The sequence below is a fragment of the Lithobates pipiens genome, unplaced genomic scaffold (genome assembly GCF_037356315.1).
Source record: "Lithobates pipiens isolate NorthernLeopardFrog02 unplaced genomic scaffold, aLitPip1_a1.2 Scaffold_23, whole genome shotgun sequence".
Taxonomy (NCBI): domain Eukaryota; kingdom Metazoa; phylum Chordata; class Amphibia; order Anura; family Ranidae; genus Lithobates; species Lithobates pipiens.
In genome coordinates, this window is record NW_027507785.1 from 282,000,808 (window position 1) to 282,018,110 (window position 17,303).

Below are 17,303 nucleotides of genomic sequence, written 5' to 3' on the forward strand. Positions count from 1 at the left end.
AACAGCTAATTTGCATGTTTGTTGTCAAAAAGTCTAATCGTGTGTATGGGCCTTAACTTTTGCCTGAGACTGGTTGGATTGTGCCCAAAGCTTTGGCTATCCTTTCAAGTTTTTAAATTCAACATCAACATAGGCATACGCACAGGGTGTGCCGGATGTGCCCAGGCACACCCTAATCACCCCATGTGCATTAGTGTTATCGTTCTGTGTAGCAACAGGAACATAGAAAAGATCTCCCTCTTACCGGCTCTGCTATAAGAGAAGTCAATGTGTCGGGGTCATATATATATATATGTAGAAACATACGCATGCATGTGTGTTTGAGCTTAAGGGTGCACACCTTAATGCATTAGGCTGTGCACACCTATGAACATCACACATCTCTGCTTTTTCAAGATCTAGGAACTAGCTTTAGTTATTAAAAAATTTTTGATGCAAGTCTTGTAATTAAGATCTTCCCATGGCATGATGAATAATCATAATCTAAATGACAGGCGTTAAACTTACATCAGCAATAAGCAAGGTAATTACTAAATACAATTATTATATTATGCCGAGCGATTAAACTTTATCCTCTAGGAAGCCACACTACAGTGTCCTATTGGCAAGTTTTAAATTAGTGCTGTTGAGCACACAAAGGCTGAATTGTTAATGTTAATGTAAAGTTAATGGTGTGTTTGTATCATAAGCTCTAATTTATGGATACAAGTTTTTCCTATAAAAGAATGGCTTATTCTAACTGGCACACACAGTGATACCCTTGAGAGCAGAGAGCTGTCACTTACAGAGATGCAGCAAGTAAAATGTGCACAAGTAAAAAGTATACTTTGATTGAGATTGAAAAACAATCTTTTGGATGAACTGTCCTTGGAGGGTCTGTCCTTTTGGCAATAACTCCAGCTAGCTCAATTCATAGGGTCGCAGCCAACCCCCCCCAGCGCCCTACGGAAGGATCCTGACTACCTTTGAGCAATTATTAGACATGTACGATTAGTTTGATACGAAATGAAAATTCATACAAATTTCTGGAAATTTGTACATTCATACGAATCCAAAATACAAATTTTTTATGCATACGAAATTTCGTTTACGAATTTCACATCCAAATTCATGAAGAAAATTCGTAATTAACGAAAAGTTAACGAACCTAAAAGTTTAAAACCCATGAAATCAGCACAGGAATGGTGGGAACCCTATGGGAATTTCTATGCTTACGAATTTCATACAAAATACGGAATTTCTTTAATGAATTTTGGATCCAAATTTACAGAAACATGACTGGTGTTTTGTTCACCAATCAGAGGAAGTCAGCACAGCACAGGGATGGTGGGAACCCCTCATAATGATAAATTCATCATAACGAACTTTCGTTATTTTAATGAAAAGTTTACAAATCTAACGAAAATTCGTACTTTGTACGAATCCAAATTCAATTTCGTACACTAATTATGATTTTTTTTTTTCGCACTGAACGAAATGGACCGAAACAAAACACATTTTTTGAGGGCGCCCATGTTTAGCAATTATGCCTGGAACAGTCCCCCATGCGCCAGTTTAGTTGACTTATCTTATAATTGCTCATATCGCCTCCCAAACTTCCTCTCCCTGGCCTCATCCGTCTTTATGGCCTCCTCCCTCAACCTGGCCTCATCCCTGATTCTCTTCTCCTCCTCTTCTTTGTTCCATTCTTCTTTCTATCTTATGGCCTCCTCTCTCATTATCATCTCCCCACTCCTTCCCTGCTCCCTGATTCTGGCCTGCTCACTCTTCTTCATCTCTTCTCTCTTCCTGGCCTCCTCTCTCACCCTTCCCATCTCCCTCATCCTGGCCACCTCCCTCAGTCTGCACTCTTCCAGAATCTTGGCCCTTTCCTCTCTAATCATCTCCTGCTCCCTCATCCTGGCAAACTGCCTCTCCCTGGCCTCATCCGTCTTTATGGCCTCCTCCCTCAACCTGGCATTACCACTTATTCTCCTCTCCTCCTCTTCTTTGTTCCATTCTTCTTTCTGCCTTATGGTCTCCTCTCTCATTATCATCTCCCCATGCCTTCCCTGCTCCGGGCCTCCTCGCTCGTTTTCATCTGCTCTCTCTTCCTGGCCTCCTCTCTTACCCTACCCATCTCCCTCACCCTGGCCACCTCCCTCAGCCTGCACTCTTCCAGAATCTTGGCCCTTTCCTCCCTCATCTTCTCCCTAATCCTGGCAAACTGCCTCTCCCTGGCCTCATCCCTTTTTATGGACTCCTCCCTCAACCTGGCCTCCTCCCTGCTTCTCTTCTCCTCTTTTTTCTTCCATTCTTCTTCTATCTGTCTCATAGCCTCCTCTCTCACTATCATCTCCCCTCTTCTTCCCTGTCCTCTGATCCCAGCCTTATCTCTCTTTTTCACCGCCTCTTTCGTCCTGGCCTTTTCTCTCACCCGGGCCATCTCCCTCAGCCTGTACTCTTCTCAAACCTTGGCCCTCTCCTGGTGCGTCCTCTCCTGCTCTCTCACCATGACAAACTCCCTCTCCCTGGCCTCATCCCTCTTTATGGCCTCCTCCCGCCTTCTCTTCTCCTCTTCTTTCTTTCTTCTTCTTCCTGTCTCATGGCCTCCTCCTACTTTATCATCTCCTCTCTCTTCCAGGTCTCTTCTCTCATCCTGCCCATCTCCCTCATCCTGGCCTCCTCCCTCAGCCTATATTCTTCGCAAAACTTGGCCCTCTCATTTCTCAACCTCTCCTGCTCCCTCACCCTTGCAAACTCCCTCTTCCTGGCCTCATTCCTCTTTATGGCCTCCTTCCTCAACCTGGCCTCATCCCTGCTTCTCTTCTCCTCCTCTTTTTTTCTTCTGTTCTTCTTCTTTCTGTCTCATGGCCTTCTCTCTCATTATCATCTCCCCTTTCCTTCCCTGCGCCCTGATCCCAGCCTCCTCACTCTTTTTCATCTCCTTTCTTTTCCTGGCCTCCTCTCTCATCCTGCCCATCTTCCTCATCCTGGCCACCTCCCTCAGCCTGCAATCTTCCAGAATCTTTGCCCTCTCCTGCTCCCTCACCCTGGCAAACGACCTTTCCCTTACCTCATTTCTCTTTATAGCCTCCTCTCTCAACCTGCCTCCTCCCTCCTTCTTTTCTCCTCCTCATCTTTCTTCCGTTCTTCTTTATTCTTCCTTTCTCTCTCAGCATTGCTTTCATAAAGACTGTCAACCTATAAAGAAAAAAAAATGAACGTAAGTAAGGATTTCAAAGTGAAACTTGACTTATTTTTATATTTGGACGGAGTGAGAAAAGGCTTAAACTAGAATCAAAGGCAAAACTTTTTATTTTTTTATTTTGGATAGAGCAGAAGAGGGTTATAGCCCCTGTCCGTTTTTTATTTTTGCCATCTGTGTCTCATTGTAGAGATTTTCCTTCACTTCCTGTCCCATAGCCAAAACAGGAAGTGAGAAGAAATCCCCGAAAATTAAGCGAAGCCATCGATTTCCCCAGGTCACCAGAGCTAGTGTCCCTATTGAAGATTTCCTCTATGTTATTGTTCTGGGAACAACTCAAAATGTTTTCTTTCTTTTACTTTCACTTTTGATGATAAAGCTAAATAGGACAAATAGAGAAGACGAATCGGAGACAGCAATAAAACCTGACAGGGGTTCTGATCCCTCTCCACTCTGTTCAAAACCTTTTGGCCTTCGATTACACTTTTCCAAGCTTTTTACTGTTTATTATGTCATGAGGAGGTTAAAACAGGAGAAGGAAAGGCAAGATATTGCCTCCCAGCCGCACATCAACTGCCCTCTGAAAAGCGACCCCCCCCCATGGATCGCAAGGGCTGCCGCATGTGTGAATGAGCCAAATGAATCCATCATACAATCTTATACATTGCTCGTCACCTATGACAAAGTGAAAAAATAGATACTTGCTGAATAGTTCAATATGGCCCTAACTAGCAAATGTAGAGCTACGATAGGCGACAGCATCTTCCCAATCTATGTATCTGAAAACGGTATGAATCCCCAGAAATAACGCAGCGATACAACTCCAAAAACTGTATTAGTGCTCAGAAAAATATCTCCAATCTACACCTGCAAAGAGAGAAAAAAACACAACATGATTACTTTCTATTTTTACTTAAATATCATACAAAACCAACTACAACTAATGTCATTAGACAATATAGGGGCTCTATTTATAGAACATTCATTGGGCGAGGGTCACACTGGTGCAGGCTGGAGGCATTTTCCCTGTATTTTCCATCATAGATTCATTTCTATGATTACCAGCTCCCTCTAGTGGTCAAAATGCAGTCTATTCTTCTCATTGCATCGTGCATATACGGTACCTCATCGTGACCACTAGATGGCTATGGTGAGCAAAGGAATGAATCCATTACAGAAAATACAGGGACAATTTGTCCAGCCTGCACCATTGTTTGTGACATTCCTCCAACGAATGTTTTATTAACAGACCTATTGCTGAGTAAATGTAATTAAAAATTCGTATCACCACAGAGTGGTGCTGTGGATACGACACTTTTGTATGAAATGCCACATCCAGATAATTTGGATTATTAAAAGATGGATTTTTGGATGATGCCTATGAGCATAAACAGCGCACCCCCTACATAGATAGAAAGTAATAATCAAAAAAGCTGAATTTTAATATGACACACTACCTCAATTTTTCTCAGTACTGTAGAGTGATCTGTTTGACCCTCCGATTTTTTGATTATTACATTATATGTATGTAGGTGGTGTGCTGTTTATGCTCATAGGCACATTTTGTGAATTATTTATGAAATGTTATGTAATTGTCTTGATTCTATTTTTGTAATAAATATATATTTAATATATATTTGTGTTATGCCTATAAAGTCCATCAATGAAAAAAAGAAAAAATTACATGTACATAGGTATTCACAGCCTTTGCTCAATAATTTGTTGAAGCACCTTTGGCACCAATTAAAGCCTCAAGCCTTTTTGAGTATGATGCTACAAGCTTGGCACCTATTTTTGGGCAGTTTCTCCCATTATTTTTTGTAGGACCTCTCAATCTCTATCAGGTTGGAAGATGTACAGCGGTGCACAGCCATTTTCAGATCTCTTCAGAGATGTTCAATCGGGTTTAAGTCTGGGCTCTGACTGGGCCACTCTATGCCCTTGTACACACGGTCGGAGAATACGTTGGAATGTGTCCTATCGGACCGTGTCGTCGGATAATCCGACTGTGTGTGGTATGCATCGGACTGATTCCATCGGAATATCCGTCGGACAAAATTTTTCAACATGTTGGGAATATTTCCCGACCAACTGGGCCGATCGGACATACTCCGATCATGTGTAGAGAATTTTGATCGGACCAAGTGCCACGCATGCTCAGATCAAATTCCTACATCAAAGCTATTGGCTACTAGCCTGAATGTAGTCCCATCGTAACGAAATTACGTCATCACGTTCTGAAAGATCGGATTTTTCGCCAATATTTGTCCGACCGTGTGTATGCAACAGTTTCGGACAAGATCCGACGGACAAAATCCGACGGGCAAAATCCGACGGATTTGGTTGTGGAAATCTTCGACCGTGTGTACAGGGGCAAAGACATTCACATGGTTGTCCTGTGGTCACTCCTTTGTTTTATTGGCTGTGTGCTTAGGGTTGTTGTCCTGTTGGAAGGTGAACCTCTGCCCAGACTGAGGTCCAGAGCGCTCTGAAACAGGTTTTCATCAAGGAAAGTGCCTCTACATTACTGCATTCATCTTTCCCTCAATCCCAACTTGTCCCCCAGTTCCTGCCACTGAAAAACATCCCCACAGCATGATGCTGCCACCACCATGCTTTACTGTAGGGATGGTATTGGCCAGGTGATGAATTGAGCTTGGTTTCTTCCAAACACAATGCTTGCCTTTCAGGCCAAAGAGTTCAATCTTAGTTTTATCCGACCAAAAAATGTTGTTTCTCATACGCTGAGAGTCCTTCAGGTGCCTTTTGGCAAATTCCAGGAGAGCTATCATGTGCCTTTTACTAAGGAGTGGCTGCTGTCTGGCCACACTACCATACAGGCCTGATTGGTGGAGTGTTGTACAGATGGTTGCTCTTAACCAAAGGTTCTCCTCTTTCCACAGAGAAACACTGAAGAGTGAGGCCCTTCTCCCCCGATCACTCAGTCTGGCCAGGCGGCCCGCTCTAAGAAGAGTCCTGGTGGTTTCAAACCTTTTCCATTTATGGATGATGGAGGCCACTGTTCTTATTGGGACCTTCAATGCTGCAGAAATTTTTCTGTTCCCTTCCTCAGATCTGTGTCTTGATAATGTCTACAGACAATTCCTAGGATTTCATGGCTTGGTTTCTGCTCTGACATGCACTTTCACATTGCCATTATGGGGTACTGTTAGTAGAATTTTGAAGAAAATAAATTAATTGAATCCATTTTGTAATAAAGCCATAACATAACAAAATGTGGAAAAAGTGATCGTGCCCGTTCAGGAGATATTTACACTACCCATCGGTAAGCCTTATTAAAGGCTTACCGATAGGTAAAAGTTATAGAACAAAATTTACTTCCTGTTTAAGTTCTGCTTTAAAGGAGACGTAAAGTCGAAGCTCTTTTGGCCATACTTCTCCTATGGGTCCACAGCCTGACACTCCAGTGAGTCCAGGAGCAGCAGAGCAGATTGACAGTCACTGACCCTTTCCTCACTGAAGACCGAGAACTAAACAATCAGCTGTCCTTGATCACTCAGTTCTCGATCGTAGAGATGGAGGGGGACAGATGCAGCATCATACTAGTGCTGCATCCATTTAGGTGAGTTTGAGGGTGTCATTAATGTGTTAAAATAAGATTTCAGTGATTGGGTTTATACCTATAGAGCAGTGGTGAAGGAAAGAGGTAGGAATTATAAAGCCCAAAAGAGTTTTGGTCTCTGAAGCCCCTTTCACATAGGTGGTGTTAGTTACATTTTCACCAGGAGATCCTAAATGGATCCCCTGCTAAGTTAGATCAGATCAGGGATGTCACAATTGTGTCTGTTTTTCCTCCATGGAAAAAACAGCACCATGTATGGATGAGCAGATGTAAATGGACTTTTGTTCTGGTCAGTAAAAGCGGACCCGAACACAGACTTTTTCCATTGGGTCTGATGCCCTTAAATTAACCCAGAAGTTGGCAGATATAGGCAGATGAAGGTCAACTTACATTCACCCACCAACAGAAGATAAAAATATACTCTAACTTGCTAATTAGGAACTTTGTTTATGATTACGTTGACAATGTAACCCTTGTTATTATTACAATATCCTCATGACTGTGCATTTCTCAGAATTTGAGTCCTGACACAATATTTTCCAAATCTGTATGACATACTTAAGGACCTCTGCACAGAGATACCAGCTACCCAGGCTTAAAGCACTGCTATCAATTGGAAAAGTTCCAAAGTGACCGCACGGTGAGAAAAGGCTTGAAGGCTGATTAAGAAAACTGTGCCCAGGGTGGCCAACTAGAATTCAGAAGCCAGATACTGATTAGTTACTTTGGGTATTACATGTATTAGTTGCATATGTTGCTCACCCGCTGAAGTATTCCAATGTGACCAATGTGGCATGGTTAGGCACAGCAAGACATTCCTTGTGAAAACTCTTGTGGAGTCCCTAAGATGTAAAAAAAAAAAAAAAAAAGATGGGATATCATTTGAGCCACCTATGGACACTCATAAATAAAAATATGTTACAGTTTTTGGGGACATATACCAATAAAACATGAAAATGTTGCATTCAACTCAATAGAAAAAGTGCTTCCTTTACATTGATTAGCTTTGAAGTTGAGGTCTTGCTGGAAACCAGGAACCCCATCCCAAACACCGCCCGTCCACCTTCTCGCTAACCCCCTAGTAATTACAAAAAAATCTCAAATACTTATGGTCCTAAGCCCACCTGAGTGTTTCTTAGCTTGAAGCTCTAAAATGCTCAACATTCAAAATTCTATGCATTTCAATGGCGACTGTTCAATATGAGTGCTCACACACCTGTAGCTCGACACTTGATGATCCATGGGGCAGCGCAGTGGTGTAGTGGTTAGCACCTTCACCTAGCAGCAATAGGGTTGCTGGTTCAACTCCTGACCACGACACTATCTGCCTGGAGTTTGCATGTTCTCCCTGTGCTTGCATGGGTTTCCTCCGGGTACTGCGGCTTCCTCCCACACTCCAAAGACATGCTGGGAGGTTAATTAGAACCTGTCGAAAAATTGGCCAAATATGTGTATGTTGTATGTGTTTGTAAGCTAGTCAGGACCCCATGGGGCAGAGGACTGCACTATACCACAGGTGGACACCAGCAGCAAAAAGCACCCTGAGGCAATTCAGTTCACATAGGTAGCGCTATACAAGTCATTCATTCAAAAAGCAACATGAGCAAACTTGGAGGTAGATATGGGTGTTTTTGGTCCCATAGACTTGAGATAAAAATATCAAAAAATGCATGAATCAAGGGTTTTTGCATGTTTTTGTAGGGGTTTTTAACCTGTAATGCTTTCCTTTGGCTAAAACAGCTAAACTCCAAACTACGACAGCTGCTGCAAGATGTTTTTCGTCCCTCTCATGTAAGGTGGGACTCTGATGGGGACCCTGATGTAAGTGGGGGAATCTGATGGGGGTGGCACATGTAAGCATTTTTTTTTAAATTTTGTTCTAAATCATATTATGCTGATTAAAAAAAACTGCAAGTAAAACTTGTTCGTTCAATAAAATTTGATGCATTCATTTATATAACAAATTTTTGGTCTGCAAATATTTGTTAAATATGTGACGTGGCCATTGTACTGGAGACCTTGGTTTAAAAGATGAAAGCCTGATGCTTCAATACACATGTACAACGCTTTCAAATACATTTCAAATATGCTTGTTTATGCATGTAAAAACTCTCATAAAAATACGCCTGGAAATTTTGCTGCTCAGGTGTAAATGCAGCTTACTTGAATCTGTGGTCACTGTGTCATCTTTATACTGTAACGTCATGATGATGGGTGAGCAGACAGTGGAGGGCCCAGACTGCAGTGTTTGATCTTCGGTTTTCACTCTCAGAATAGATGCCATAGAGAGGAATGGGTTTTGGAAAGTAAAAAAGATTTTTTTCTTTTTTATTGGTGAGAATGAGATGAATGAGGTTGTTTCAGATTTTGCCTGGAGATTAACCTTAAAGTGGAAGTTCAGGCAAAGCCTGCTCTCTGCCACATTCTAAACCAGGCATGCCCAAAGTCCGGCCTGCGGGCCAAACGCAACCCGTGGTCCAGTTTTGAACGGCCCGTCTGGTTATCTTATCCCTCTCTCAACCAGTGTGCCGTGGGATCAGGGCTGTCAGATGAGCCCGATCCCAGTGTCCTATCAGATACTGTGCCCATCACATAGTGTCCGCCGAGAAGCCGAACATCTCCGAAGAAGTACGGCACCTGCGCACTGTGTCCAGGTTCAAGCCCCACCATCCAAGTGGACATAGAATAACAATATAAAAGAGCCGAGCGAAGCAAGGCTGTGCCCGAATCGTGGCGATCGAAGAAAGCCCGCGAGGGGCCCTCTTACTATCTGCAACCCTATGTCCACTTGGATGGTGGGGCTTCAACCTGGACTCTTCTTCTTCTTCTTCTTCGTAGATGTTCGGCTTCTCCTTGTCCCCCATACTGCGCAAGCGATGCGCCTGCGCAGTACGGCCCGGACACTATCCGATAGGCGGGCACTTTGTGTCAGAACACCGGCACTGTGAGAAGCTCCGTCAGCTTCAGCTTACTTTTCTGGGGACAACCCAAATTTAGGATTTTCCTTTACTTTCACTTTAGATTTTAATGGTAAACATAACAAATAGAGAGTGCAAATCTCCCTAACAGAGGCACAGATAGTTATAAAAAAAAACTGATGGGTGTTCTAATTTCGCTGCACTCTATCCAAACTAAAAAACAGTTTTGCCTTTAGTTGTATCCTTTTTTTTTTTTTTTTTAGTTGTATCCTACATTCATATTATACAGCTAGCTGCGCCACCTGCTAAATTTATGATGTTGCCAGTAATGGACCTGTTTTTTGCCATTTGCATTTCTTAGGGTAGTTTGGGAACATAGAGTCATTGACCAGTGGTTGCTGTGCTACCCAGAAACATTGTGAAACACTCAGGTTAAAGTTAAATCAAATGGACCTTCTAATGTTGGCACATATGGAATCCTCTTTAACCACTTGACCACTGGGCATTTAAACACCCTTAATAACCAGACCAATTTTCAGCTTTTGGTGCTCTCACATTTTGAATGACAATTACTCAGTCATGCAACACTGGACCTATATGAAATTTTTGTCCTTTTTTTTCACACAAATAGAGCTTTCTTTTGGTGGTATTTAATCACCTCTCAGTTTTTTATTTTTTGTGCTATAAAAGAAAAAAGACCGAAAATTCTGCGAAAAAATGAATTTTTCTTCGTTTCTGTTATAAAATTTAGCAGATTAGTAATTTTTTCTTCCTAAATTTTGGCCAAAATTTATACTACTACATATCTTTGGTAAAAATAAGTACAAATTGGTGGATATTATTTGGTCTTTGTGAAAGTTATAGAGTCCACAAGCTATGGTGCCAATATCTGAAAATTGATCACACCTGAAGGACTGAAGGCCTATTTCAATTCTTGAGACCCTAACATGCCAGAAAAGTACAAATACCCCACAAATGACCCCTTTTTGGAAAGAAGACATTCCAATGTATTTAGTAAGAGGCATGATGAGTTTTTTGAAGTTGTAATTTTTTCCCACAATTCTTTGCAAAATCAAGATTTTTTTTCCTTTTTTTTTTTTTTCCACAAAATTGTCATATTTTCTGGTTATTTCTCACACACAGCATATGCATACCACAAATTACACCCCAAAACACATTCTGCTATTACTCCCGAGTACGGCGATACCACATGTGTGAGACTTTTACACAGTGTGGCCACATACAGAGGTCCAACATGCAGGGAGCGCCATCAGGCGTTCTGGAGCACCCAGGACAATTCTGACATTTCTCTCCTACATGTAAAAATCATCATTTATTTGCTATAAAATTACAGAGAACCCCAAAACATTATATATTTTTTTTAGCAAAGACCCTGGAGAATACAATGGTGGTCGTTGCAAATTTTTATCTCACACGGTATTTGCGCAGCAATTTTTCGAACACGTTTTTTTGGGGGAAAAAAATGTTTTGTGCTTAAAAAAAACAAAAAAAAACAGTAAAGTTAGCCCAATTTTTGCATAAAGTGAAAGATGAAGTTATGCTGAGTAAATAGATATCGAACATGTCACTCTTCAAAATTGCACATGCCCGTGGAATGGCGCCAAACGTCGCTACTTAAAAAATCCCCATAGGCGACGCTTTAATTTTTTTTTTACTGGTTACATGTTTTGAGTTGCAGAGGAGGTCTAGGGCTAGAATTATTGCTCTCGCTCTAACGTTTGCGGCGATACCTCACATGTGTGGTTTGAACACCGTTTTCATATGTGGGCGGGGCTTACGTATGCATTCACTTCTGCATGCGAGCACATGGGGACAGGGGCGCTTTACTTTTTTTTTTTTTTTTTTTTATTGTTCATTTTACTTTATTTATTTTAGTTTGACATTTTTTTCCCCAAAAATAAATTTTTGATCACTTTTATTCCTATTACAAGGAATGTAAACATCCCTTGTAATAGGAATATGGGGTGACAGGTCCTCTTTACAGTGAAATCTGGGGGTCAATATGACCCCACATCTCACCTCTAGGCTGGGAAGCCTGAAATAAAAAAAAAAAAAGATTCTGGCTTTGATCGTACTGGCGAGTTGGTAGAAGCACCGGAGGGCAGTGAGGGGTGGGGGGGCGTCTATGGCTGAGTATTGCAGGGTATCACCGAGTATGGCTGGGTATCTCCGAGTATGGCTGGGTATGGCAATTTATGGCAGGGTATTGCAGAGTATTGGTGGGGTATTGGCGGGGTATTGCAGAGTATTGGGGGGTATTGCAGAGTATTGGGGGGTATTGCAGACTATTGGGGGGTACTGCAGAGTAATGGCAGGGTACTGCAGAGTAATGGGGGGTACTGAAGAGTAATGGCGGGTACTGCAGAGTAATGGCAGGGTACTGCAGAGTATTGGGGGGTACTGCAGAGTATTGGGGGGTACTGCAGAGTATTGGGAGGGTACTGCAGAGTAATGGCGGGTACTGCAGAGTAATGGCGGGTACTGCAGAGTATTGGGGGGTACTGCAGAGTAATGGGGGGTACTGCAGAGTAATGGGGGGGTACTGCAGAGTAATGGCAGGGTACTGCAGAGTATTGGCAGGGAATTGAGGGGTTAAATTCGGTGAGCAGCGATGTGGGCACTGCAGATGCAGCCCACATCGCTGCTGACACCGATCTCTTTCCCCTCCGCTGTACCGATCAGTACAGAGAGGGGGAGGGAGGAACCGGCGTCATAAGATGAAGCCGGTTTGTTTACAAGTGATCACTCTGTCATTTGACGGAGCGACCACATGGTAAACGGCCGCAACGAGCCGGAGGACCCGGCGGTCACGGATGATCTCGTGTGCGCGCCCCAGGGGGCGCGCGAGAGCAGAATTCTGGGAGGCCGTTAATGAACGGCCTCTCAGAGTTAAACAACCGCCCTGAAGCCGTTAATCGGCAATGGGCGGTTGTTAAGTGGTTAAATAAAATTTAATTGTTACTGATTTGTTGTCTGGAGTTGTCCCGTAATGGCAAAGTCAATTTTACCTTGCAAACGGTTTCTTGAAAACTATGGTTAGTGAAGCAAGTGTGGTGAAAATCCACCCATCTCTCTCATTTCTGCGGACTGAGATAATGCCAACGAAATTAACATTTCTTTCTTCTGTCTGCAAGTCAAAGAACTGTTTGTGATCAGTCTGGGAATGATACAAATGAAGGCCTCTTGACCCCTTTAGGGAAAGAGAGTCCTGACTGATGGGGGCAGGACCAGGGCGGGGTAAGTGACCATGGGGTCTCTAGGATTGGCTTGGTGAGGAAGGGGGCTGGGTCTGAGCTCAACAAAAGCATTGCTCCCAGGAAGCCCAGACCTTTCTGAAGCGTGGTGTGGAAGAGCTGCCCACCCTCCCACTCTAATTTCATTGGCATGTCACAGCTCGTGGTGGTTTTTTGACCTTGCTAGCTTAAAATGGCGGTTATGGGGATATGCTCTTGACGGAAATGGAAAGCAGACCCTGTCCAGCACTTATGGTAAGGACAGGCCCCTTCTTATCTCCTTCCCCTTCTTTGGAAATTTATGTGCTCACAGTATAAATGTGACAGGCACTGTTTGAAGTTTTCAGATATTATGTGTTGGATTTAAATAAAGCTGTGGCCTTGCCCTTTCCAACTTAAAAGTTGTATGTGTGTTATTCAAGGGGATTAAGGGCAAGGGTTAAATGGTGGTTATGCAGACTCTACGCTTTATGGGCTGGGCTCATTGCACCTCAGCAGTCATGAAACACAAATAAAGTAGCATTGTTATTATGAACCTGGTTTTAAAAAAGTCCCCGGATATTTTTTTGTTCGTTTCATGAGTAATACAGTAAGTGAGAATTGTACGAATGAGTCAGATTGTGATATGAGCTGTAAACAAATGCTAAAAAACCAACACTTGCAATCAAACAATCTAATTTCTGCATACCGGCCGCCGTGAGCGGTAATCCTCTATTAAAGCCTTTTAACAATTTATTAGATAGATTTGTAGATGAGGTTAGGTGTAAGTTATCTTACCCTTATGTATGTACATGGGGGAAGCCATAGATGCTCATTACTAGGGTTGAGCAAAATTGAGAGTTTTAATTTGCCCAAAATTTGGACACAAATTGTCCACTGAATTTCTCTCATTTTGATTGAATGCATTGCAGTCAACATTACAGTGGAAATGAGGTGTATTTTGGGTTGTGTTGAAGAGTACAGTGGTCTTTAAGGGTTAGAGAAACACCTTGCAATTATCCTAGAGACCTAGACAAATAGCCTTATTTGCATTCACAGAAAGAAAAAAGACAGCAAACATACTGAGGCCTATTCACACCAGGACACACTGCTCTGCAATGCATTCATTTTTGTGTTGATGTGCCTTGGATTTTGGAAACCCATTCAAAATGAATAGGATGCAACTTGCCTCAATGCAGAAAAATCAAGAAACTATCCCAAATAGGAATTAAAGGCTAACTCCACTTTTTACAAAAAAAATTATAATAAATGCACATATATTTGCAGGGAAAAAAGTGCATTTATTTAATACAGATATAACATGTTGCATAATGTCGCATTAGCCTTTAAGGAAAAAGACTAAATTACCCTAAATTTGCTAAAAAATAACCTCTAAATAATGAAAACAGTATTTTCCCCCAAATGTATAGCTTAAAGTGATATTAAAGGCTTGGCTTTAAAACAATAAGATAAATAACAAACATGTTATACTTACCTGCTCTGTGCAGTTGGTTTTGTACAAAGCAGCCTTGATCCTCCTCTTCTCGGGTCCACCACCGGTGCTCCTGGCTCCTCCCTCCTGAAGAGTGCCCAGAGAGCAAGCAGCTTGCTCTGGGGGCACCCAAGCATTCACACAGAGCCGTGACTCCCCCCCGCCCCCCTCTCTCCTCACTGGCTGCCTGGCAATGATCGACAGCAGTGGGAGCCAATGGGGCATGGAATTTCAGTGACTTGCCAAGTTTTGCCAAAATCGTTCGGCACATCCTTACTGATTACATAGACAGGTTCTTCTTCCTGCTTGGCAGTGCTATGATTCTGCTTTACTAAGCCTTCTCACAATCTAAGTTTGAGTCATGTGGCTAATATCTTGTAACAAAGTTGTTAAGGGAGGCTTACTGATTGCAAATTAAGAATTTGCTTTCTTTACTAGCTAATCTACAAAGCTTTACACAAACAAAATAATAAGAAATGCAGAATATATATAAAAAATATCTAAAATAAGCTGTACTTTTACCTTATCAGTGCCCATAGATGTTTCATGATTGACAGCATGTTTTATCCTAAGTAATAGTCTTGCCTAAGAGCACACACCAGAAGCTGGCTGCTTATTGAACAAGGAACCCTTTTCGAAACTACTTTCAGTTATTACTGGGCCTGAGCCCTAGTCCAATCAGAGCACCTAAGGCCCCTTTCACACTTTTCCAACTTGTCTTGCGACTTGGGACTCACATGACAAGTCATACCCCATGATTTCCAATGAGTACAATTCATATCTGTGTGACTTCAAGTCGCACCGACTTCAAAGTAGTCCCTGTCCCACTTTGGTCCGACTTTGATGTGAGTTGAGGACCATAGACCTCAAGTTTTCACAGGCATCCCCTCAAATCGCGCCCGTGAAATCGCAGTAAAATCTTGCAACTTTTAAGTAGCGGTAGTGTGAAATGGGCCTTAGTGGCACACATAGATGTCTAGGAGCACAGTTGGTGTCTGGCCCAGTGATGTTGGATGGAGGATAGGAGGGTCCCCAGCTCTGTGCAATCTCCAACTCCACCACTTGAAGGGATTTTCACCTGGAAATGGAGCTGGTAAAGTGAACTTTACGTTCACGTTAATGCATGCATGGTTGATTCAGTTAGTAAGTAGCATGATGGGGGGTTTTCCCTATCACTGTTTAAGTAGCAGCAATCCGAAACAGTAGGATATCTCTTTTCATTTCTGAAATATCAAGCAGAAACAATCAGATTGATGTGTAGCTACGAACAAAATCAAAATGTACATTATTATGTATTGTGTCGCTAGCATTAACATGGCAGTTTCTGTTTTTCCAAGTCCCCAATTAATTATTTTCCACTTCCTTTGATAGGTTGACAATGCTGATCATTCTGAAGTAAAATGGAGCAGGGTAGTCTTAGATGACCATATCGTTTTAAATGGACTGTAAAGCAGAAGCATACTCACCTTCCTCCTGTGGTGACAAATCAAAGCTTTCCTTTGCAGCTCCATCCACTGGCACCCCCTTCTCTGACACATTTTCCTGGTCCCATGTCACTCATCTCCTTCCAAAGGGTGGTTTCTTCTGATGGAGCTCTTACACATGTGCATAGCAATTGCATCATCCACAGCACCTGCATTTCTGGCATCTGATCAGCTGAGTGAACACTTCACTGTGCATGCGCCGCTGGCAGTGTATACTTTTATAATTTGCTCAGAGAGTGGGGGAATGTGAAGGATGTGTGCAATGACTGCTGACCAGAGGACATTTATCTAACACCGATGGTGAGAGGCCTCTTGGCACCCTTACAGTTCCATCTTGTTGTCTTTTTGGTGATTTGAATCAGTTAGCCCTTGTACACACGGTCGGACATACCGACCACAAAATCCATCTGATTTTTTCCGACGGATTTGTCCGAAACTGGTGTTGCATACACATGGTCGGACAAAGCTGTCGGAAAATCAGATCGTTCGGAACGTGATGACGTTCGTTCATTTTGACGGTACGACGTTGCGGCTAGTAGCCAACAGCTTTGGTCTCGTAATTTGATCTGAGCATGCGCGGCACTTTGTCCGATCGGAATTCTCTACAACGATCAGGTTGTCGGAAAATTTTATATCCAGCTCTCAAACTTTGTTGGTCGGACATTCCGACAGAAAAAGTCAGATGGAGCCCACACATGGTCAGATTATCCGACAACGCGGTCCGATCGGACATTTATGTATATATATAGTAAATTACAAATACCTTGTCCTTGAGAGTGAGCCATCCTGACAAAGTTATCACCGGCAGACTTTATTTTTTATTTTTTCCAATGGCTAGTAGTTTAGTTACAGTAGGGCCTTGACAGTAGTAGGGAAGTCATACTGATTGTTGCCTCCCATTATGAAGGCCCCTTGAACCGCCTTTAGGGATAGGGAGCTTTGACTGTTCAAAGCATGGCATCACTGTGGGTGTGAACCTAAAGCGGAAGTTAAGTAGCACCCTAAAGATTGGCTACAAAGATCTGAGGTGACTGGGTGGAGCCTGAACACTAGGAAAAGTCTATGCTGAGGCACATCCAACTGCTCCGAGGAGATTCAGCTGTCCCAAGAGTTCCATTGGGTAAGTATAATTATGGGGTGGTCTGAGATAGGTCAAGTGTAGCTGTTTTAGGGCCACTGATGCATTTGTGCAGCAGTCCAATCACATTTTATGTTTACTTTATTGGCTGTCACATCAGCTGTGGCTCCCATCCCCAGGGTCTGGTTCTCACCTGGGTGGCACTATACAATCAATTTTCCCCTGTTTTCACTTAGAACAGGAGATTAAATAAATCAATTTTAAAAATGGCACACAAGTTCACTGATGTGCAGATTCTGGTGCTTTTTGATACACAGTTGACATATAG